The 22861-nt window shown below is 45.5% G+C and overlaps 1 non-coding gene and 1 pseudogene across 1 annotated transcript; one reads left to right on the top strand and one right to left on the bottom strand.

Annotated features, from left to right (window-relative positions):
• The first annotated feature begins 2114 nt into the window (after positions 1-2114).
• TRNAD-GUC (transfer RNA aspartic acid (anticodon GUC)) lies at positions 2115-2186 on the top strand. The gene has a single exon. It is a non-coding gene; the product is annotated as a tRNA-Asp (tRNA).
• Positions 2187-4046: 1860 nt separating this feature from the next.
• Positions 4047-21694, bottom strand: LOC109752263 (GDSL esterase/lipase At5g45910-like; annotated as a pseudogene).
• Between the last annotated feature and the right edge of the window lie 1167 nt (positions 21695-22861).

The following is a 22861-nucleotide window of genomic DNA, read 5'->3' as shown; positions in this document are numbered from 1 at the left end:
CTCGAAGGGAGGGGCGTTACTACTCTACGGAGCCCGATATCCAAGTTCTTGAGACGGGGGAGCTTTGAGGGTAGGATTGGAATGTTGACGTTCTCAAGAAGAACAAATCCCAAGGTTAACCATGTGTTTGTTTGTTCCAACATAAAAGTACAATACACATACATATATTGTCGATTAAATATACTTTGAGAGCGCATATGTACCTCAACACGAGAGTGGATGCTGAGGCTCTCGACATTTCCTGCAATGGATGGCAGCCTCGCGCGAGCATCAGAGAGAATGCAACACAAGCCTACATTCTTAAGTGGCAAAGAATTCTGGATAGAGATATCTAACAAGGGCCCACTATAATGAAAGGAGTCGAGGCTTGGAGCATCAATCTCCACTATCTGTAGCCTCTTGCATTCTTCAACACCAAGGAAGTTGAGCAGCTGCAGCCTACAAGGTATTCTCAAGCAACTTATCACACTGCATAGGGTGATTTCCAGACGCTCCAAGGAGGCAGATTTGGAGAGCGAGTGCCATAATCCTTCCTCATTAATATGGACAAGACGAAGATGTAAATTTTTCAATCTTCTCCACAGGCCAAGTGTTGATATGGGATCGAAAGCGCAATTGGTGAGGTGAAGAGACTGAATTGAACTAGCAACTGCCTCGCCGGACAAAACCGAACATGGGAAGTTGTAGATGTTCTTCATGAAAATATTCGTAGTCAAGCTAAGTTCTTGAATCCCAGGCAGGAGGCTGTGACTGTCGTGCAAGGGTAAAGTCCAAGTTTAAGCGTCTCGACCTTGACCCCATTCTTGTGATGGTCCTCGAGAATTTTTGTCAACTTTGTCGATGATATAGGTTCCTCTTTCCTCAAATTTCTTGTCAGTCAATTCAAGTGTATCGGAGTTGAGTATGAGCTTGGAATAGCATCTCCATGAACATAGAAACCCACGCGACACGCGTGCAACACGAGCGGCTGCTTGCACTGGCAACAGAGAATGTATACGATGTAGGATGTCCTGCAAAACCAAGGTTGACAAGTTTCAATGGCCAGATAGTACTCTCTTCGTTCTAAAGATAAGGCGTCTTAGTTTTTAAGAAAGTCAAACTTCTCTAAGTTTGACCAAGTTCATAATACCAAATAACTATCATTAGATTCGCCATGTAATATATTTTCATATTCTTATTCCATATTGTATATGTTGATCGGAACACGCAAGAGCTCCGCGTGTTGTTTCATTAAGATGGGAGAAAACGTTCAACTACAGAGTCCGATGGGCAACCCCACCCCTAGCAAGATCAGCCGAAGGAAGCAATATATAAGAGAAACAAACCAAACTGAATCTGTTGACTTTTGAAAAACTAATACACCACGAAAAGAAAAGAAAAGAAAAGAAAAGGCTGATACATCATATATTTTAGAACAGAAGGAGTAGCTAGTAGATGGTTGCTGCGAACAAAAAAAATCGTATCTGTGATGTTAATATATATCTGGTTATCAGCTTATGTACTTTGCATGGATGGATACAATGCACCAATAGAGAAAAAGCATAGGCAAGTGCTGTCAAATTTAAACGTGCACATGAACCACTGATTTCTTATGGAAACATATGGTTCAGCTCCAAATTGCTACCCTAGATGCATCATGTATGTATTCATCCAGTGCTGGCTGTTGAGATAGACATTGCTGTTGGCAGGTCACACCGTTGGATGAAGCCTCTGGTCGACTATCTGCAGTAACCAAGCGGTTAGCTTGGTAAGCTACCTACAAAAAATTGCAATCAAATGAAAAAAAAAAGACTATCTACAGTGCCTCAGCTTTGCATGCTCATGCAACTCTTGAATTTTTGCAGAAGAAATTGTGAATATGAGAGGAGCCAGCGCTGGTTGAACAAGGAAAGCCGAACGATCTTGGATTTCAGGAGCGAAACCCTGCAGCCGTGAGAGCAAATTCGGGGTGCGATGAGCGAACGGAAGAAGCGCGGCGCGTTGGAGGCTGGGGAGTATACATACCTGCAGTTGCAGGAGTAGGGATTGCCGTTTCAGCTCCAACCCAGCAGAACCTCCGATTTGTTCAGAGTTAACCGATCTAATAAACCTTGTTAAAATTTCTGTCATGCGAGGTCGTTGTAGTATAGTGGTAAGTATTCCCGCCTGTCACGCGGGTGACCCGGGTTCGATCCCCGGCAACGGCGCCTCTCCTTTTTTTTTTACCTGGCTGCACGTCTACAGCAATCGGGCCAGCATTTTCGTCCACCCCTTTGGCCCAAATTTAAATCCGTGCATGCACATGTTCCCTACCTAAACATAAGGATCATGTTGTTCAGTTATAAAATTTCACTGATCATTTGTGCTTCAATGATCATAAGCATCATGTTGTTGTTTCCATGTCCGAGTGAACCCCCTAGTTCTCGGGGATATGGAGGAACCCTATTGTGTGTATGAGCTCAACGTTGATAGATACATGATTCCCTTTTTGTGTTTATGTTAATATTTTTCTTGATGTTTGTGTGTTTGTCGACCTAAAACATTTGCTTTTATGAACATGAAGGATGTAACTATCCGAGTTAAGCGAGGAGCGAATGTACAACGGTGGCAGAAGCTATCTCTCTCCTTGGGACCTCACTGACCTCGGATAGGGGAATAACAGAGACCGGCCATTAGCCACGTCCATGGGGAGACCCTAATCATCATTGTCGTAACCGGAATGTGGGGAGTAACGTTGATGACGTGTGTGATATGTGGCTGATGCATGTATGCATATATTTGTATTTGACCTCGCTCACTTATAAGAACATATGAAGTTGGGAGGGGCTTTTTGGTCACTGGAGCATATGCTCCCGGATGAACAGTAAATAAAAAAATGTAAAGAAAAAACAAAAATTCTGAATTTTTTTTGTAGATGTTCGTGTTAGTGTCGCAAAGCATGCTTGACAAATTTCATGAGAAACGGAGTAGCAATATTTTGTCTATGAAAAAAAATTGGGATGAAATTCGGTCTTCAATTTTTTTTTCACGGGCCCAAATGCTTAACCTTTTTGCCTCAAAATTTGCAGGTAGCATTTGGATGTGACTAAGATCACAAAAAAATTTGTCTTGATTTTTTGGACATTTGAAAAATTATTTTTGGGCCCGGAGCCAAATTAAATTTCCGACCATTCTTTAATCATTGTGGAAAGATCTAAACCATTTCTCAAATGGTATGTCTTACAAATCCCTTGGGTGTCAAATATCAAATAGACTTGAGTTTGCATCTATATCATATCGCAACGAAGGTATGCATTGTGCATATTCCTCCCTTGGGTGTCAACTATCAGGTACCATCACAGACAAGATCATTGGTGTTTTTCTTCTTCGGGATTGGCAGATATCTTTTTGTTGCTATGTATTTTGTTAGGAAAGAAATTGATGTTGAGCATCCAAGTAGAAATGTGGCCTCTCAATGAAACATTCTTTATTCTACTAAAAATCAAAGATTCTTTGTCAATGGCTGCGGACTATTAGCACTGTAACTTGAACCATTATTTCCCAAAAATCAAACAGTGTTTGTCAACACGCGCCTTCATTGTCTAGTATTTTGTATAGAAGAAATTTCTAAGGACCACACGGCAGCCAGGGCTCGAACGCGAATGGGCTAGCTGCGCTCCTTGCGGGCCTAGCCAACATGATGACACCATGTTCTCCTTGTAGTTATTTATTGCTAATCCTAAATGAAAGCTATTTAGTGCAATATATGCCAAAAGGGAAAAGAAGAAATAAAGAACAAGTTACGAATTTATACCATTTGACGGAAGCTTGTGTGAATCAACAACATTTTGACGCAATAAGCGTCATATAGGGAATTCGCCGACGTAAGTCGCTCCGGACAAGCACTAACAATTTATTCAAGAGTTGCCTTGTTTTTTTTTTCTTGGGCAACGTATACATTTCAGCACCACCATATGACATTGAATGATTTTTTCTTTTTCCTTTAGGAAAATCAAGCTCGAATCAAATCAAATAATATAATAAATAATACTACCTCAAGTCAATAAATAAAGAAATAAATAAATATTTTAGGTGTGGGGGATGGGCGGGCTGCAGTAGGGCCCGTTGAGCCAGCCATCGGTGATGTGCTTGTAGGCGGCCTCGGTGAGGTGGATGCTGTCCCAGCTGAGGTGGTCGGCGGGGTTGGCGCACGCCGTCGCGCCCTGCATCCCGCACCTCGCGCTGTTGGCGTAGTTGTACTTGCCTCCCCCGGAGCCGCAGCACGCCTCGAAAACCGCGTTGAAACCTGCACGCACACACAGCACAACCCAGACCGTTGTTGTTAGTAGTAGATCGATCACTTGGTAGAACGTGCATGAACAGTGCCCCGGTCGGCGCCGGTGCTGCATGCATGCATGCGTGCATGTGGACTGCCGAGTCGAGGGATGTGTTGGTTGGCCGTGTCAGTCAGTGCCGAACCACCATTACTTGGCCATTATATATGTCAGCTCTAGATCTTCTTTTCGAATGATATTTTTTGAATGATTTGAAGATCTCCTTCTACTCGCCGCCGCGCAGGATATACAGGAATCCCACATGACGGACATGTGCCCAGAGTGGGCAGTAGCTAGCACCACACTGATGCCGATGCTGACAGTGACACTAGTGCCGTGTCCACTTCTAGCCAGCTCGTGCACGAACGCGGAATCTATCTATCCATCCACACGTTATGCGTTGCGTTGCTTGTCTCTCCCTGGCGTGTTAGTTAGACTTATTGCCGAAAGAAGATGCCCAACGGCTAGCTAAGAGTACTGGTCGGTCGGAAGGAAATACTATGTGGGAACTAGCGTGCCGCGTGTGCACGTACCATATTTCTTGGGGTTCTGGACCATGTCGTAGACGGCGGAGTAGAACTCGGCGTACATGATGCGCGCCGCCCGGGCGTAGCGCTTCCGGAGGCGGGCGATCTTCGCCTGAAGCAGGTTGTTGTGGAAGGTGGAGAGGTCGTTGCACTAGTAGAAAAAGGCTCATTTGTCCTGTTTCGTAAGGCTTATTTGTCCCGGTTTCTCAACCGGGACTAAAGGGTCGGTAGTAAAGCCTGCGCCACATCATTGGCTAGGACGAACGGTTCGTCTGTGTACCCAAGATTGTTCAGATCCACTGTTGTCATTCCGTACTATGGGTCTACCTGTACCCCGCCTCCTGACAGATTGACCCATTTGTACTTAAACAAAGGGACCTTAAAATCATGTCCATAGTCAAATTCCCGTATGTCCACTATGTAACAATAATATATGTCATCTCCCTTCTTGGTTGCTGCATCAAAGCGGACACCGCTATTTTGGTTGATGCTCTTTTGATCTTGGGCGACTGTGTAAAATGTATTCCCATTTATCTCGTATCCTTTGTAAGTCAATACAGTCGAAGATGGTCCCCTGGACAACGAGTACAGCTCATCATAACAGTGTTGTCACCTCTGAGACGTGTTTCCAACCAACCGCCGAAAGTCCTGATGTGTTCACATGTAATCCAATCGTCACACTGCTCCGGGTGTTTGGAGCACAGACTGTTCTTATGTTCATCGATATACGGGGTCGCACTGCGTTGGTTTTCCCTTGAAGAGGAAAGGATGATGCAGCAAAGTAGCGTAAGTATTTCCCTCAGTTTTTGAGAACCAAGGTATCAATCCAGTAGGAGGCCACGCCCAAGTCCCTCGCACCTACCCAAACAAATAAAAACCTCGCAACCAACGCAATAAAAGGGTTGTCAATCCCTTCACGGTCACTTACGAAAGTGAGATCTGATAGATATGATAAGATAATATTTTTGGTATTTTTATAATAAAGATGCAAAGTAAAATAAAAGGCAATAAAAATAGCTAAGTGTTGGAAGATTAATATGATGGAAAATAGACCCGGGGGCCATAGGTTTTACTAGTGGCTTCTCTCAAGAGCATAAGTATTACGGTGGGTGAACAAATTACTGTTGAGCAATTGATAGAATTGAGCATAGTTATGAGAATATCTAGGTATGATCATGTATATAGGCATCACGTCCGTGACAAGTAGACCGACTCCTGCCTGCATCTACTACTATTACTCCACACATCGACCGCTATCCAGCATGCATCTAGAGTATTAAGTTCATAAGAACAGAGTAACGTTTTAAGTAAGATGACATGATCTAGAGGGATAAACTCATGCAATATGATATAAACCCCATCTTGTTATCCTCGATGGCAACAATACAATATGTGCCTTGCTGCCCCTGCTGTCACTGGGAAAGGACACCGCAAGATTGAACCCAAAGCTAAGCACTTCTCCCATTGCAAGAAATATCAATTTAGTAGGCCAAACCAAACTGATAATTCGAAGAGACTTGCAAAGATAACCAATCATACATAAAAGAATTCAGAGAAGATTCAAATATTGTTCATAGATAAACTTGATCATAAACCCACAATTCATCGGTCTCAACAAACACACCGCAAAAGAAGATTACATCGAATAGATCTCCACGAGAATCGTGGAGAACTTTGTATTGAGATCCAAAGAGAGAGAAGAAGCCATCTAGCTAATAACTATGGACCCGAAGGTCTGAGATAAACTACTCACACATCATCGGAGGGGCTATGGTGTTGACGTAGAAGCCCTCCGTGATCAATGCCCCCTCCGGCAGGACGCCGGAAAAGGCCCCAAGATGGGATCTCACGGGTACAGAAGGTTGCGGCGATGGAATTAGGTTTTCGTGGATGCGTCTGTTGGTTTGGGGGTACGTAGGTATATATAGGAGGAAGAAGTACGTCGGTGGAGCAACGTGGGCCCCATGAGGGTGGAGGGAGCGCAAAGGGGGGTAGGCGCGCCCCCTACCTCGTGCCCTCCTGGTTGCTTTCTTGACGTAGGGTCCAAGTCCTCTGGATCACGTTCGTTCCAAAAATCACGTTCCCGAAGGTTTCATTCCGTTTGGACTCCGTTTGATATTCTTTTTCTGCGAAACTCTGAAATAGGCAAAAAAAGCAATTTGTGTTGGGCCTCCGGTTAATAGGTTAGTCCCAAAAATAATATAAAAGTGTATAATAAAGCCCTTAAACAGCCAAAACAGAATATAATATAGCATGAAACAATCAAAAAATTATAGATACGTTTTAGACATATCAAGCATCCCCAAGCTTAATTCCTGCTCGTCCTCGAGTAGGTAAATGATAAAAACAGAATTTTTGATGTGGAATGCCACTACTACAAAAACAGTTATAGCCAATATGGACACTAATGACGCACTGTGCATGTGGTGCGCCATTACTAAATAGTAATGGTGCACCATGTGTTGGTGAGCTATTAGTGTGTAAATACTAATGGCGCACCACATGGACGGTGCGCCATTAGTATTTTTTTTTTCAAAACTAGTAATGGCGCACCAGGGGATAGTGCGCCATTACTAGTTAAACTAGTAATAGCGCACCACTCCCACAGTGCGCCATTAGTAATTATGTTTCAAAAAGAAATTCAATTTTTTTATTTTATTTTTTAAACTACTAATGGCGCAGTAATGGCGCACCACTCCCACGGTGCGCCATTAGTAATTTGGCCCAAACATTCCCCCGAATGCAACCCCCTGGACCGCCTTTTCAGTTTCAAAAAAATAAAAGAAAATGATAGAAATGTCAAAAAAATAAAAGAAAATAAGATTCCCATGTGACATGTGGTCTAGTTGTTAGCAAAATTTACAAACATGAATTTTCGACTTTTTTGCAAAATCTCTCGAGAATTTGTAAAATGGGCATAACTTTTGCATACGAACTCGGATGAAAAAGTTTTTTATATGAAAAATCATCTACTCGAAAAGATACATCCGAATTTAACCGGGCGAACCCCGTTTAACATTTTCAAAATCCTCAAAAACCTAACAGAAAAAAGATACGGGGCTTTTAAGATCTGGAGAGGCAAAAAAATTCAAAAAAATTCAAACTTACTAATGGCGCACCTGCCCATGGTGCGCCATTACTATCTTCCCGCCTTCAAAATTCAAAATAAAAATAAAAATAAAAAAAAGTTAGTAATGGCGCACCTGCCCATGGTGCGCCATTACTATGCCGTATATATGGCTGGGCGTGGTCCTCTCCTTCTTACCTCTTCATTCTTCTCCTCCACTCCACCTCTCCTCCACTCCATCTCCTCCTCTCCTCCACTCCATCTCCCCTTCTCTCCTCCACCATACTACCCTCCTCCTCTCCGGCGACCTCCTCCTCCCTCCTCTCCTCCCCTCTCCTCACGGTTTCTCCTCCCTCCTCTCCGGTGAGCTCCTCCTCCCTCCTCTCCGGTGAGCTCCTCCTCCCTCCTCTCTGGTGAGCTCCTCCCTCCCTCCTCTCTGGTAAGCTCCTCCTCCCTCCTCTCCGGTGAGCTCCTCCTCCCTCCTCTCCTCCCCTCCCCTCCCCTCATGGTTTCTCCTTCCTCCTCTCCGATGCTCCGGTGAACTCCTCTCCGGCGAACTCCTCCTCCTCTCCGGCGATGTAGGCGAGCGCCTCTCCGGTGACCTCGGCCCTCCTCTCCGGCGAACTCCTCTCCGGCAAAAGAACACGACAAAATAACGTACAAGATCCAAAAACGAGAACAAAATTTGAAAAAAAAATGAGCAAAAAAAATGAGCAAAAAATGGGCAAAAAAATCGCGATCCAGATCCAAATTCAAAATTCAAAAATAGCAATGGCTCACGGTGGGGGTTAGACGGTGCGCCACTACTATTTTCCCGCCTTCAAAATTCAAAAATACTAATGGCGCACCGTGGCCTATACTAATGGCGCACCAGTGGTGCGCCATTAGTAAAAAATACTAGTGGCGTGGTACTAGTGGCGCACCAGTAGTGCGCCATTAGTAGGCAAAACTGGTGCGCCACTAGTAGGCATTTTCCTAGTAGTGTGCTACTTAGCATAATTTCAATGTAATTTTTCTTATTGTGGCACGGATGTTCAGATTTGATATGATTCAAGATAAAAGTTTGATGTTGACATAAAAACAATAATACTTCAAGCATGCTAACCAAGCAATTATGTCTTATCGAAATAACATAGCCAAAGCAAGTTATCCCTACAAAATCATATAGTCTGGCTATGCTCCATCTTCCCCACACAAAATATTCATATCATGTACAACCCCGGTTTTAGCCAAGCAATTGGTTCATACTTTTTAACGCGCTTCAGCCTTTTCAACTTTTACGCAATACATGAGCGCAAGCCATGGATATAGCACTATGGTGGAATAAGGTATAATGATAGGGGTTATGTGGGAAGTCACAAAAGGAGAAAGTCTCACATCAACGAGGCTAATCAACGGGCTATGGAGATGCCCGTCAATTGATGTCAATGCAAGGAGTAGGGATTGCCATGCAACGGATGCACTTAGAGCTATAAGTGTGTGAAAGCTCAAACAAAAGAAACTAAGTGGGTGTGCATCCAACTTGCTTGCTCACGAAGACCTCGGGCATTTGAGAAAGCCCATCATTGGAATATACAAGCCAAGTACTATAATGAAATTTCCCACTAGTATATGAAAGTGACAAAATGAGAAACTCTCTATCATGAAGATCACGGTGCTAGTTTGAAGCACAAGTGTGGTAAAAGGATAGTAACATTGTCCCTTCTTTCTTTTTCTCTCATTTTTTTATTCGGGCCTTTTCTCTTTTTTTATGGCCTCTTTTTTTTAGTCCGGAGTCTCATCCCGACTTGTGGAGGAATCATAGTATCCATTATCCTTTCCTCACTTGGGACAATGCTCTAAAAATGATGATCATCACACTTTTATTTACTTACAACTCATGAATTACAACTCAATACTTAGAACAAAATATGACTCTATGTGGATGCCTCCGGCAGAGTACCGGGATATGTAATGAATCAAGAGTGACATGTATGAAAGAATTATGAACGGTGGCTTTGTCACAAATACAATGTCAACTACATGATCATGCAAAGCAATATGACAATGATGGAGCGTGTCATGATAAACGAAACGGTGGAAAGTTGCATGGCAATATATCTCGGAATGGCTATGGAAATGCCATAATAGGTAGGTATGGTGGCTGTTTTGAGGAAGATATAAGGAGGTTTATGTGTGATAGAGCGTATCATATCACGGGGTTTGGATGCACCGGCGAAGTTTGCACCAACTCTCAAGGTGAGAAAGGGCAATGCACGGTACCGAAGAGGCTAGAAAATTGCGGAAAGGTAGGCGTGCGTATATTCCATGGACTCACATTAGTCATAAAGAACTCATATACTTATTGCAAAAATTTATTAGCCCTCGAAGCAAAGTACTACTACGCATGCTCCTAGGGGAAGGGTTGGTAGGAGTTAACCATCGCGCGATCCCGGCCGCCACACAAAGGATGACAATCAACAAATACCTCATGCTCCGACTTCGTTACATCACGGTTCACATACGTGCATGCTACGGGAATCACAAACTCCAACACAAGTATTTTTCAATTCCACAATTACTCAACTAGCACAACCATTATATTACCACCTTTATATCTCAAAACAATTATCAAGCATCAAATTTCTCATGATATTATAATTAAAGCAAATTGTCATGCTGTTTTTAAGACTCTCAAAATAATATAAGTGAAGCATGAGAGAACAATAGTTTCTATAAAACAAATCCACCACCGTGCTCTAAAAGATATAAGTGAAGCACTAGAGCGAAACTATATAGATCAAAAAATATAAGTGAAGCACATAGAGTATTCTAATAAATTCAAATTTATGTGTGTCTCTCTCAAAAGGTGTGTACAGCAAGGATGATTGTGGTAAACTTAAAAAAAAACAAAGACTCAAATCATACAAGACGCTCCAAGCAAAACACATATCATGTGGTGAATAAAAATATAGCTCCAAGTAAAGTTACCGATGGAAGTAGACGAAAGAGGGGATGCCTTCCGGGCATCCCTAAGCTTTGGCTTTTAGGTGTCCTTAGATTATCTTGGGGTGCCATGGGCATCCCCAAGCTTAGGCTCTTGCCACTCCTTGTTCCATAATCCATCAAATCTTTTACCCAAAACTTGAAAACTTCACAACACAAAACTTAGCAGAAAATCTCGTGAGCTCCGTTAGTGAAAGAAAACAAAACACCACTTCAAGTTACTGTAATGAACTCATTCTTTATTTATATTGGTGTTAAACCTACTGTATTCCAACTTCTCTATGGTTTATAAACTATTTTACTAGCCATAGATTCATCAAAATAAGCAAACTTCTGCAATTGGAACTCACGAAATAGTAATCTGTCAAAAACAGAACAGTCTGTAGTAATCTGTAACTAACGCAAACTTCTGGAACTCCAAAAAATCTACCAAAATAGGAAGACCTAGAAAATTTGTTTATTGATCTGCTGCAATTGGAATCAATATTTTATCACGTTCTAGTGATTTTTAACAATTATTTTCGTGAACAGAAAGTTTCTGGAATTTTCAGCAAGATCAAATAACTAACTCCAAGAAGTTCCTATAGGTTAAACTTGGCACAAACACTAATTAAAACATAAAAACAAATCTAACTGATCAAATATTTATTCCTAAACAGAAGCAAAAAGCAAAAAACTAAAATAAAATTGGGTTGCCTCCCAAAAAGCGCTATCGTTTAACGCCCCTAGCTAGGCATAAAAGCAAGGATAGATCTAGGTGTTGCCATAATAATAGGATAGATCATGAAAACTCATTTCATATTCTCTACATTCAGCAGCAAGGTTTCTTTGAGGCAAGCAAAAGTAATCAAAAGGGCTAAATTTAATGGGACAAGAGTCCCCAAGATCAATTTTGGGAGGTATAGGTTCCTCCTTCGGCCCTTCGTATTGCACAACAAATTCATCGTTGTAAGCAATCTTCTGACAGAACTTTGTGAGCCTATACTCGAGAGAGTATCCTAGCTCATTATTTCGGATAGCAAAATCATTATTAAGTTCAGAAATTCTATCAACTAGAACATTGGTAGGAACCCTTTTTCTAAGGTTTTCATTAAAAGCAACATAGTCTAGAGATTGAAAACGGATTATTTCCTCTTGATCAAAGAGGATTGCCTCTATAGGGGTGACGGCCAGCGTCCACCCTATAGTGCGCAAAGATTTCTTTGGCCTCTTTTATAATAAATCTGAATTCAAAACAGAATATAATATAGCATGGAACAATCAAAAATTATAGATACGTTGGAGACGTATCAGTCACCAAGGTAGAGTTCTGTAGAACTGTGTAGTGTGCTTCAGACCAAGAATGCCCGTCCCTGCATATTATTGAGTCCCCTCCAAGCGTGCCTTTTCCAGTCAGTCTCCCCTCATACCACGATTTAGGGAGTCCAATCTTATTAAGGCCAGGAATGAAGTCAACACAAAATCCAATGACATCCTCTGTTTGATGGCCCATGGAGATGCTTCCTTCTGGCCTAGCGCGGTTATGGACATATTTCTTTAGGACTCCTATGAACCTCTCAAAAGGGGAACATATTGTGTAGAAATACAGGGCCCAGAATGACAATCTCGTCGACTAGATGAACTAGGACGTGCATCATGATATTGAAGAAGGATGGTGGGAACACCAGCTCGAAACTGAAAAGACATTGCGCCACATCACTCCTTAGCCTTGGTATGATTTCTGGATCGATCACCTTCTGTCCTGGTTCGAGCCACGAACCGGGACAAATGTATGTGGGCCAGGAGCGAGGCCCATTGGTCCCGGTTCTTGCCAGGAACTGGGACAAATGGGTCCAGACGAACCGGGACCAATGCCCACGAGGCCCCGGCCGGCCCCCTGCCCCTGGGCTTACGAACCGGGATGTATGCTCCCATGAGTCCTGGTTCGTGACTGAACCGGGACTAATGGGCTGGCCAGGCCCAAACCAAAGCCCTGTTTTCTACTAGTGTTGAACTTGCGGAGGCAGCCGAGGGCGTCGTAGTTGGCGCTGTTGTTGGTGCCGTAGACGGTGAGGTAGATGGGGAAGCAGCCGATGGGGAGCACCCCGGGCACCACCACTCCCTGGCCCCCATGCCCACCACCTTCTCCACGCCCCTGATGATGGTGTTGACGATCTTGGTCGTGTACCTGCTAGCCTGGTCCGCGCTGTAGTTGCCAAACAGCATTGCGTTGTAGTCGTTCCCGCCGAACTCGCCGAACACCACTAGCGAGTCCCGCAGGTACCGCTTGCAGGCGCCGCCGCCGCCGCACACGGTGGCCGTGATCTGCTGGAACCACTGGATTTGCAGGCTGATGGGCCCATTGTTCCAGACCTTGTCCGACAGGCTGAGGCCGCGGAAGAAGGGCGCGTCCATGGCCGGCGCCCCCGTGATGGCCATGTTCGCGCCCTGCTTGAAGTCCGTGCCGTTCGCCTTGGACGGTGGCAGGAAAGGCACCCCAAACTTGGTGCCTGCAATGCGTCATCGTACGCACGTCAAGCAAGAACAATATCAACAAGATGGAGTGTGTGTGTGTGGACCGTGGAGCACATAACTTACTGAGGAAGTCGACGATGACGCGGTCGTCGGAGCACCGACAGGTGGGGGTGCCGAAGTAGGTCTCGCCGTAGGGGGGCTGCGTGAAGGTGATCGCCGTCGGCTTCCCGCTCGTGCACAGGTTGCCCGTGCCAGTAATTTTTTTTGGAAATGGAGGCATGCCCCCGGCCTCTGCATCATGATAATGCATGCGGCCATCTTATTAACAATCCAGAATCGTCAAAAAGGTCTTACAGCTCACAAAACAGAGCAGAACAAAGTAACAAAAAAGGAAAATTACATGCGAACCAGGACAACCGGTACGGTGAAAATAAAAAGGATAAGCTCCCTAGACTCCTATCCTGTTATGCGAGCACCATCCGAACCGGTTGAAGATAATCCGAGCTACCATCTCCCATTGGTTGCACCCAGTAACCAAAGGCTCCCTGGAGTCCATAGGAGTGAGTAAGGACCACGTACGGATCCAAGCTGTAGCTCTGAAGATAACCTGCAAAAAAGTTAAAGTGTGTTGTCTGTTAAAAATCATATCATTCCTGCAGTTCCATATAGCCCATAATAGTGCACATATTCCAATCCGAATACGAGCCGCAGTAATCTGTTCAACCCCAGCTAACCACGTCCCAAACAAAGACGCAATATCAACTGGAGGATTAATATTGAAAGCTATATGAATCATTCTCCAAAGTAACTTAGCAAGTGGGCATTCAAGAAATAAGTGTTGTATTGTTTCATCATGATCACAAAAGCAGCACCGCGAACAGCCTACCCATCGCCTCTTAATTAAGTTGTCCTTTGCGAGTATCACTTGCTTGTGGACAAACCACATGACGATTTTAATACGCAAAGGAATCTTAACTTTCCAAATGTGCAACGACCTTGAGAGGGAGCCAGAGTTAATCAGATCCATATAGAAAGATTTCACCGTAAACATCCCATTCGTAGTTAACTTCCATTGTATTGAATCCGCACTACTAGAAAAAGGCTTACTAGTGGCGCACCAGTTTTGCCCACTAATGGCGCACTACTGGTGCGCCAGTAGCACCACGCCACTAGTATTTTGTACTAATGGCGCACCACTGGTGCGCCATTAGTATCTGGTATACTAATGGCACACCAGGCAGTGCGCCATTAGTATAGGCCACGGTGCGCCATTAGTATGCCTCCCAGGGGCCATATTTACCCATGTGCCTAGCCATACTAATGGCGCACCGTGTGGAGATGCGCCATTAGTATCCTTTGGCATACTAATGGCGCACTGCGGTGTGATGCGCCATTAGTATGTATATTAGGGATTATTATTTTTCTTTTCTGATTTTTGCACAGATTATAAAATATATTATTGGACAGAATATAAGCAGCACCACACAGCAACAACAGATTCATCGAATACAATAGAAGATTAGTCTCGGAATACAATTCATCATATTAGTCTCCGAATTCAAAAGACCGAACAAAGATAGAACATTACAAGTCTCGAGACCGCGAGTAGCGAGTTTGTCGAAAGTAATACTAATCCTAACAAGTCCTACTAATCATCATCATACAACTTCTACTCGTTATTAATAACAAGTCATACGATCATCATCCTGATAGTCATCCAACCAACCCTACTTAATTGTTCTTAGCACATGATCATCAATATTAGGCAGGACCTAAATACCCTATTTAAGGTAAAATAGCATAAAACAATATAGACCCTGACTCTCCATTATGGAGAATGGAGATCATCCTGTCTCCAATTCTTGCGCGGCGCTTCCTTTTGCTTCCAAGAACCTCCTGACGACTGTCCATACATTTTTTCCATTCTCTGATTAGCATGTCTCCACTTCTTCTAGAAATCCGGTATGGACAGTTGAGATTCGTAGGATGACCTGGATATAAGTTGAAAACACGAAGGCTGCCATTCTGATACATCAAATGAGGCACACAATCCTCAGGGATTCTCTGTTGAAAAACATAGTAATAACTTCATAGTTAGCAATGATGTACTAGTTTTAGAAGTATGCAAAAGATGCACGGATGTCGTAATTGTAAAAAATCTTACCAGGGTATCTCCATGGTAGTTACCGTAGTTCAACACGTGCACTAGTGGCACGTATTGACCATAATGTTGAGGAGTTTGATTGTAGATATTGTAATTCTCAAGATCAGTACAAAATCCAACAAGATGATTTTTCTCCTGATAAGTTAACTCGGAGCCATCGGTGTAGTGGGTTTTGTCTACCATGTTCCGCACATTTTTTGAACAATCAAAATAAGCTGTCAATGGAAATAAGTTGTCAAATATTTTGAAATAAACAATATAGATTAGTTAATAATTAACTATGTTTGAGAAACTCACATAGCGGTAGAACTGGAGGCGTATCAACAAGGACCCAAATGTCCATATTGTCTTGGTCGATGCCAGGATCACCAAGATCCATGGTGACAAGCATACCCTCATCAAAACCATACATCTTGCAAAATGCTTCCCAATTTTTGCAACCAAAATGAGTTACGCTCTCAGCATTATACAGATTTACTTCAAAATCCAGATCATGATGTGTCCTTAGGTGAATTTTCTTCGTTTCAAAATTTTCATGATCTTCAATATCCATCCTCTCCAAGACATAGCGTCTTGCATGGCATGGGATAAACTATACTCGAATTGTAAAAGATGAAATTACACGTTGAAATAGTTGAAGTCATGCTTAATTATGAAAAAAACACTTGTCGTCGTTGCGTACCGTTTCAACTTCGAAGGTCTCCTCGAGCTTAATGCTGAAGCGCCGATCATCGTCCAGGTGAGGCCTGTCGCACAGACCTCGACCGTCGTGGCACCAGTCGCACTCCCCCGGGAGACTTTCGTCGTCCGATGACCACATTTCCTATGTTCATAATTCAAAACTACATCATCTCTGTTGGGTCCAATAAGATAATCCACAGTGTGGTGAAAACACGCCCATCCAAATAGAATATGTGGTATGGGCTTTTTTAGTAGGTCATCCTACCAGATTAGGGTTTATCGATGACGAGCAACTGACATTAGTAATAACTATGAGTAGATATCACACTTCTATATGAATAACACAAGAGGCAGTTGATCCTACTTAATTAAGTACTAAGAAACCCCGGCCCATGCATTAGTCGGAAGTGCCCCATATGTCCTATTTTTAGCAAAGTCATGCTAAAATTCACGAAAAATTTCAGCATGACCTTTGCTGAAAATAGGACATATGGAGTACCCGAATTTGCCGGAACGGAAGTTAATCGACATTCCGGCAAACTCAAGGGCCTCTCGGGGTACCTGCAAAATCATCACGACACGATGGTCGGAGACAAAACCCAGCAAACTAGCAATGGATGGATCAACACGTAAAACATGTCCAATAAGAGCATATAATTCAACAACTCCACTGAAAATGAGAGCTAAAAGATGCAGGGAGCACAAACAGCTCAGAAAAATCAATCCATCTAGCATTTCAGGTTTGCTAGAAATACCTTTAACATCAGAAAAATCAATCCATCTAGCAACACCCTGCACTAGCCTGATGACAGAATAAATCAATTCTAGTCACATTGACACTCCTGGTTTTCTACAAACACCAAGTACTAGGGTACACAAAAGTTCTGAAATTTGTGTGCCTAACTGAATTAACTGGATTTTCAGTAACCGAATAAACTGAATTTTCAAAACTGCAAGAAGCCATTAAAAAAAAAATCCTCTCATCTCATATGAGGAGTGCTAAATCCTCTCAACTAGTACTACAATCTGTAAATTGTTTGTACTGTAAAAAAGGTTAGAGAGAAAAGTTAATGAGGATGAGTCACATAAACCAATTTAGATCACTCCCTCCCCAACACTGGCAATGCCCACTAGATCTTTATAAACCTGGGTACTTGTTTGGGATAAAAATAATAGAAGGGATTTCAGAAAGGAGTTCAAAACATATAACATTGGCGGGTTAGATTCAATTTAACCTCTTGTACCTCCTGTACATGTGTGAATTAAGGAGTAGCAAGCACAGGAACAGCAAAATTCAGAGATGACAGAAAATCAAGGCACAAATTACACAGAACCATGAAGCTAAAATATAACTATTTAAATCAAGGCACTGTTAGAAAAGACAACATAGTTCAGTACAGTCATGAACATAAATACTGCAGAATTTAGAGACCACTTAGTACTGTAAATTCAGTTAGCAACAAGACAGAGAAATTGCACTTAGATTTCAAAGAAAAATATGACTACTCCACACTGTAAATCATCAACATTGACACTGTAATAACTGTATACTCCACACTGTAAATAGACAGAACATTTTTTTAGTAGCGTCAATGTGATTTTCACTAGCAGAGATTCAGAGTCATTAGTTTTGAGTGTACATCGTGAAAAACCTAGAGGACGCCGGCGGGGAGAGAAACCTAAGGGGAAGGAGGGGAGGAGAGAGGAGGAATCACCTAGAGGACGCCGGCGTCGAGGAGGCTGCGGGCGGCGATCCGGAGGAAGGGGCCCGTGATGTCGTCGGCGTCCTTGGCCGCCTTCTTGACCTTCCGAGCAGAAGAAGGCACGGGTGGTGAGAGGAGGAGGAGGAGAAGCTAGGGGGATGGGGGAAGGGAGGGAGGGGACGTACGTGCTGGGGCGGGGCGGCGAAGGAGCGGCGGGCGCGGGGGCGGCGGCGCGAGGGAGCTGCAGTGGTGGGGGGCGGCGGGGGCGGAGTCCGGCGGCGGTCGGGGCGGCGGCGTCGAGGCAGCGCAAGACCACAGCGGCGGACGACGTGCAGGCGCGGCGGACGGAGGGGGCGGAGCAAGGGGGCGGCGGCGTACGGTTGGGGTCGAGGAGTGGGGGATCTGGCGAGCGAGGGAGGGAGGGAGGCGACAGTGCGAGGGGAACAAGCGATTCTAATGGCGCACCTCCCACTGGTGCGCCATAAGTACGTCTATTCTAATGGCGCACCTCCCCCTGGTGCGCCATTAGAATTTTGTTTTACTTACTAGCCCGACTGGTCAGGTTATATTCCACCTAACCCTATCTCCATCAGAACACGCCCACTAGCCCGACTGGTCAGCACGCAGCACACACACTAGGAGGTCCTGGGTTCGATTCCCAGGCTCCCCAATTTTTTTATGCATTTAAAATGCTGTTTGATATTTATTTGTGTTTAAATATGTTCAAACTTGTTTAAATCATAACAGTAATATTTTTTTATAAAAACAGTAATGATTTTTTAAAAAATATCATCAAATTTGTTATTTGAAAATATAATCAAATTTGCTTTTTTTGCAAATTTAGTTGCATTCATTTGTGACGGTGGAGCGGGCCGGGGAGGGTGCGGGGCGTCGTCAGCGGCGGTGGAGCGGGCCGGGGAGGGTGCGGGGGGTCGTCGGCGGCGGTGGAGCGGGCCGGGGAGGGTGCGGTGGGTCGTCGGCGGCGGTGGAGCAGGGGAGCTAGGGTGCGGGGGGTCGTCGGCGGCGGTGGAGCGGGCCGGGGAGGGTGCGGGGGGTCGTCGGCGGCGGTGGAGCGGGCCGGGGAGGGTGCGCTGGGTCGTCGGCGGCTGTGGAGCAGGGGAGCTAGGGTGCGGTGGGTCGTCGGCGGCGGTGGAGTGGGGGAGGGTGCGGGGGGTCGTCGGCGGCGGTGGAGCGGGCCGGGGAGGGTGCGGGGCGTCGTCAGCGGCGGTGGAGCGGGCCGGGGAGGGTGCGGGGGGTCGTCGGCGGCGGTGGAGCGGGTCGGGGAGGGTGCGGTGGGTCGTCGGCGGCGGTGGAGCAGGGGAGCTAGGGTGCGGGGGGTCGTCGGCGGCGGTGGAGCGGGCCGGGGAGGGTGCGGGGGGTCGTCGGCGGCGGTGGAGCGGGCCGGGGAGGGTGCGCTGGGTCGTCGGCGGCTGTGGAGCAGGGGAGCTAGGGTGCGGTGGGTCGTCGGCGGCGGTGGAGTGGGGGAGGGTGCGGGGGGTCGTCGGCGGCGGTGGAGCGGGCCGGGGAGGGTGCGGTGGGTCGTCGGCGGCGGTGGAGCAGGGGAGTTAGGGTGCGGTGGGTCGTCGGCGGCGGTGGAGTGGGGGAGGGTGCGGGGGGTCGTCGGCGGCGGTGGAGCGGGCCGGGGAGGGTGCGGTGGGTCGTCGGCGGCGGTGGAGCAGGGGAGCTAGGGTGCGGTGGGTCGTCGGCGGCGGTGGAGCGGGGGAGGGTGCGGGGGGTCGGCGGCGGCGCCCGGTGGAGCGGGGTAGAGGGTGCAGGGGGTGCTCGGCGGCGAGGGGGACCGGATCTGGCGAGGTGGGATAGCGGTCGAGATGGAGGGGGATCGAGATCAACAGTGTCCATGAAATATACACTAATGGCGCACGGGTAGCTTAAATTAGTAATGGCGCACTGCACCAGGTGCGCCATTAGTAGTTTTGCAAAAAAGTAAAAAATAAAAAAATATTTTAGTGGCGCACTATGTTGCTGGTGCGCCATTACTAGTTACAACTAGTAATGGCGCACTATGTCCTGGTGCGCCATTAGTATGTCTGGCAAAATAAAATAAAATAAAATTTGTTACTAATGGCGCACCGTTTGTCTGGTGCGCCATTGCTATATAGCAATGGCGCACCACATGTCTGGTGCGCCATTAGTGGCCATTCCATCTATAGCCCTTTTCCTAGTAGTGCCGGCTGGTCGGAGAGTTGAACTTCTATCAATCTTCGAACCAGGTGCATCCAGGCGGTCCATCTCTCACCAACTAACACACGTCTGAACTGGATGTTCAAGGGAATTGTTTGAAGGACGGTGCCTACGTAATCCTCCTTACATTGCACAATATTATAGAGTGTAGGATATTGGATGGCCAGGGGCGTCTCTCCTAACCACGTATCCTCCCAAAATCTTGTTGACATTCCATTGCCAACCAAGAATTTGACCCTACGAAAGAACAGATCCTTCGTTCGCATAAGTCCCTTCCAGAACGGCGAGTCAGTCGGTCTCATGGTAACCTGGGATAGTGTTTTCGAGTGCAGATACTTATTGCGCAAGAGTTGAGACCACATACCCTCCGGCTCAGTCTCTAATTTGTATAGCCATTTGCTCATAAGACATTTGTTCTTGATTTCTAAGTTCTCAATACCGAGACCCCCTTAGTCTTTAGGTCGGCAAAGGATATCCCATCGCGCGAGACGGTATTTCCTCTTGGCCTCGCCAGACTGCCAAAAGAAGCAGGATCTAAAGAAATCAAGTCGTTTGCGAACTCCTTTCGGAATTTCGAAGAACCAAAGTAGAAACATTGGCATACTAGTCAATACTGAGTTAATCAGGACTAGCCGGCCTCCATATGACATAATCTTGCCCTTCCAGCAGCTAAGTTTTTTTCAATTCGTTCTTCAATACATCTCCATTCTTTATTGGAAAGCTTACGGTGATGGATCGGTATACCCAAGTAACTGAATGGTAAAGCACCTGATTCACATCCGAAAAATTGTCTGTAATTGTGTTCCTCGTCTTTGGCCTTCCCAAAGCAGAACACCTCGCTCATATGAAAATTAATTTTTAATTCAGACAATTATTCAAAGAGACACAAGATAAGTTTCATATTACGTGCCTTAGCCATGTCATGTTCCATGAATAGAATAGTGTCATCAGCATATTGTAGAATGGATACCCCTCCATCGACTAGATGATGAACTAGACCCTCTACATGGCCATCCTGCTTGGCCCTGCCAATAATGACGGCCAGCATATTTGCCACAATATTGAACAGAAGAGGAGACATGGAATCCCCTTGTCGCAACCCCTTATGTGTCTGGAAATAGTGACCGATGTCATCGTTCATCTTGATTCCAACACTACCTTTTTGGACTTGGGTATCTACTTGGTTCCTCCAAGTTTCACTAAAACCCTTCATGCGCATTGCCCGTGTCAGTGATGGAGTCGCGGAAGTTCAACACCGCGTTGTACTTCTGGGCCCGCGCCCGCAAGAAGCAGCAGGGCCAAGCATGGCAGCAGCTGCTGCTTCCGCGCCGCTACCGCCACCGCCGACGACCTCATCGTCCCCGTCGTCCCAGCTGCTGCGGACGAGAGAGAGGGAGGGAGGCACGCAAAGCGGCAAAGAAGAAAGCTACGGAAAGGAAAAGGAATGGGGATGCTTCATGCTTGGCCAGTGGCCGGGCTTTCTATAGCCCCCGTGACCGGCGCTTTAATTCGCTTTCCAATCTCTCGCGCGCCCGGCCGACCAGAGCTAGCCCAATGGGTGAGAGACTGAGGACGAGCGTCAAGCATGTTACTACCCAGCTAGCTAGATTGTCCTACCCTTTACAGTAGTATTTTATCAGTGGTTGCCAGGGAGAAATGTGTCTCTCCCTTTGACCTGTGCTACACTTTCAGCTCGGTTTGTCTTCCCCGGAGGGGAAACTTCACGTGAGAGATCACCACCACCGCCTTATTATTCTCCGATTCTCTGTAAAGGTCAGCATACTGTACTACGATCCTGCCATGATACCAAAGCCCAGTTCTTTTGAGCAGATTGTGGACGCACAAAGCAGGTCCACACATGCATGCATGCGTGGCTCTTCTCCATGGAGAGCTTCACCTGCCCATATGGCACCTAGGGAGAAAGAAAGAGAAAGCGAACCGTGTGTGATCTGAATGTTAAGATTCATACAAGTATATACAAGTACAAAAGATAGTTCGGAAGAAAGACCCCAATCGATCGGACGTACGGTAACAACTTTCTCTATGCAACCTCTTCTCTCTGACACGGAACTCACGAAAAGATTGGATGACACCTAGGGAGAAAGAAAGAGAAAGAGAACCGTGTGTGATGATGTGATCTGAATATTCAGACTCGGTCATCTTGATTTTTGTGGCGATGATGTGGAACATATATACCACCAGCCAACGTGGAACTCCTATGGACATTTTCTGGCCGGTGTTCAGTGGCCAAACTTCTCAGTTGCAATATGAGAAATCTTCGATATGGTAGTAAGATATATTTTCCTCCCGCTGTTGAACTGGGTTCTTCAAGAACTAGCAGTACGAGAGCAATCTTGAGAAACTCCATGTTGCAACAAGTTAGATGTTTTGGAGGGTTCCAGTTTGGATCATCCAACACCAAAAGCTTTGGAAGTCGGGAATTAATGTTGACAAATTGGTGCAGGAGGACGTTGACTTGCTCGCAGGACTGCCTAATCTACCGCACGTGTGGTTGTGGATATGAAAATCCCGAGGAAAAAGGATTATCATTTGTGATGGTGTGGTGGCATTCTAGGTTCTCAAATATTTGAGAATCACGGGCTTCGCCCCGTGTCTAACCTTCATGGCAGGATCGACGATACGCCAAAGGAGCAACGGTTCGAAAATAAAATGTGATCGACGGTATCTTCCTCCTATAGGCAGGTGTGGGAGCTTGCAGTTTGGTCCTGTAGCCGGTGGCATGTACGGCGATCGGATGTCCACACCCTTTACTGCACAGCCAGCCA

This window comes from Aegilops tauschii, chromosome 1 (genome assembly GCF_002575655.3).
Source record: "Aegilops tauschii subsp. strangulata cultivar AL8/78 chromosome 1, Aet v6.0, whole genome shotgun sequence".
NCBI classification, from domain to species: domain Eukaryota; kingdom Viridiplantae; phylum Streptophyta; class Magnoliopsida; order Poales; family Poaceae; genus Aegilops; species Aegilops tauschii.
The sequence above is the reverse complement of the archived record's forward strand: the minus strand, read 5'-3'. Positions and strand labels throughout refer to the sequence as shown.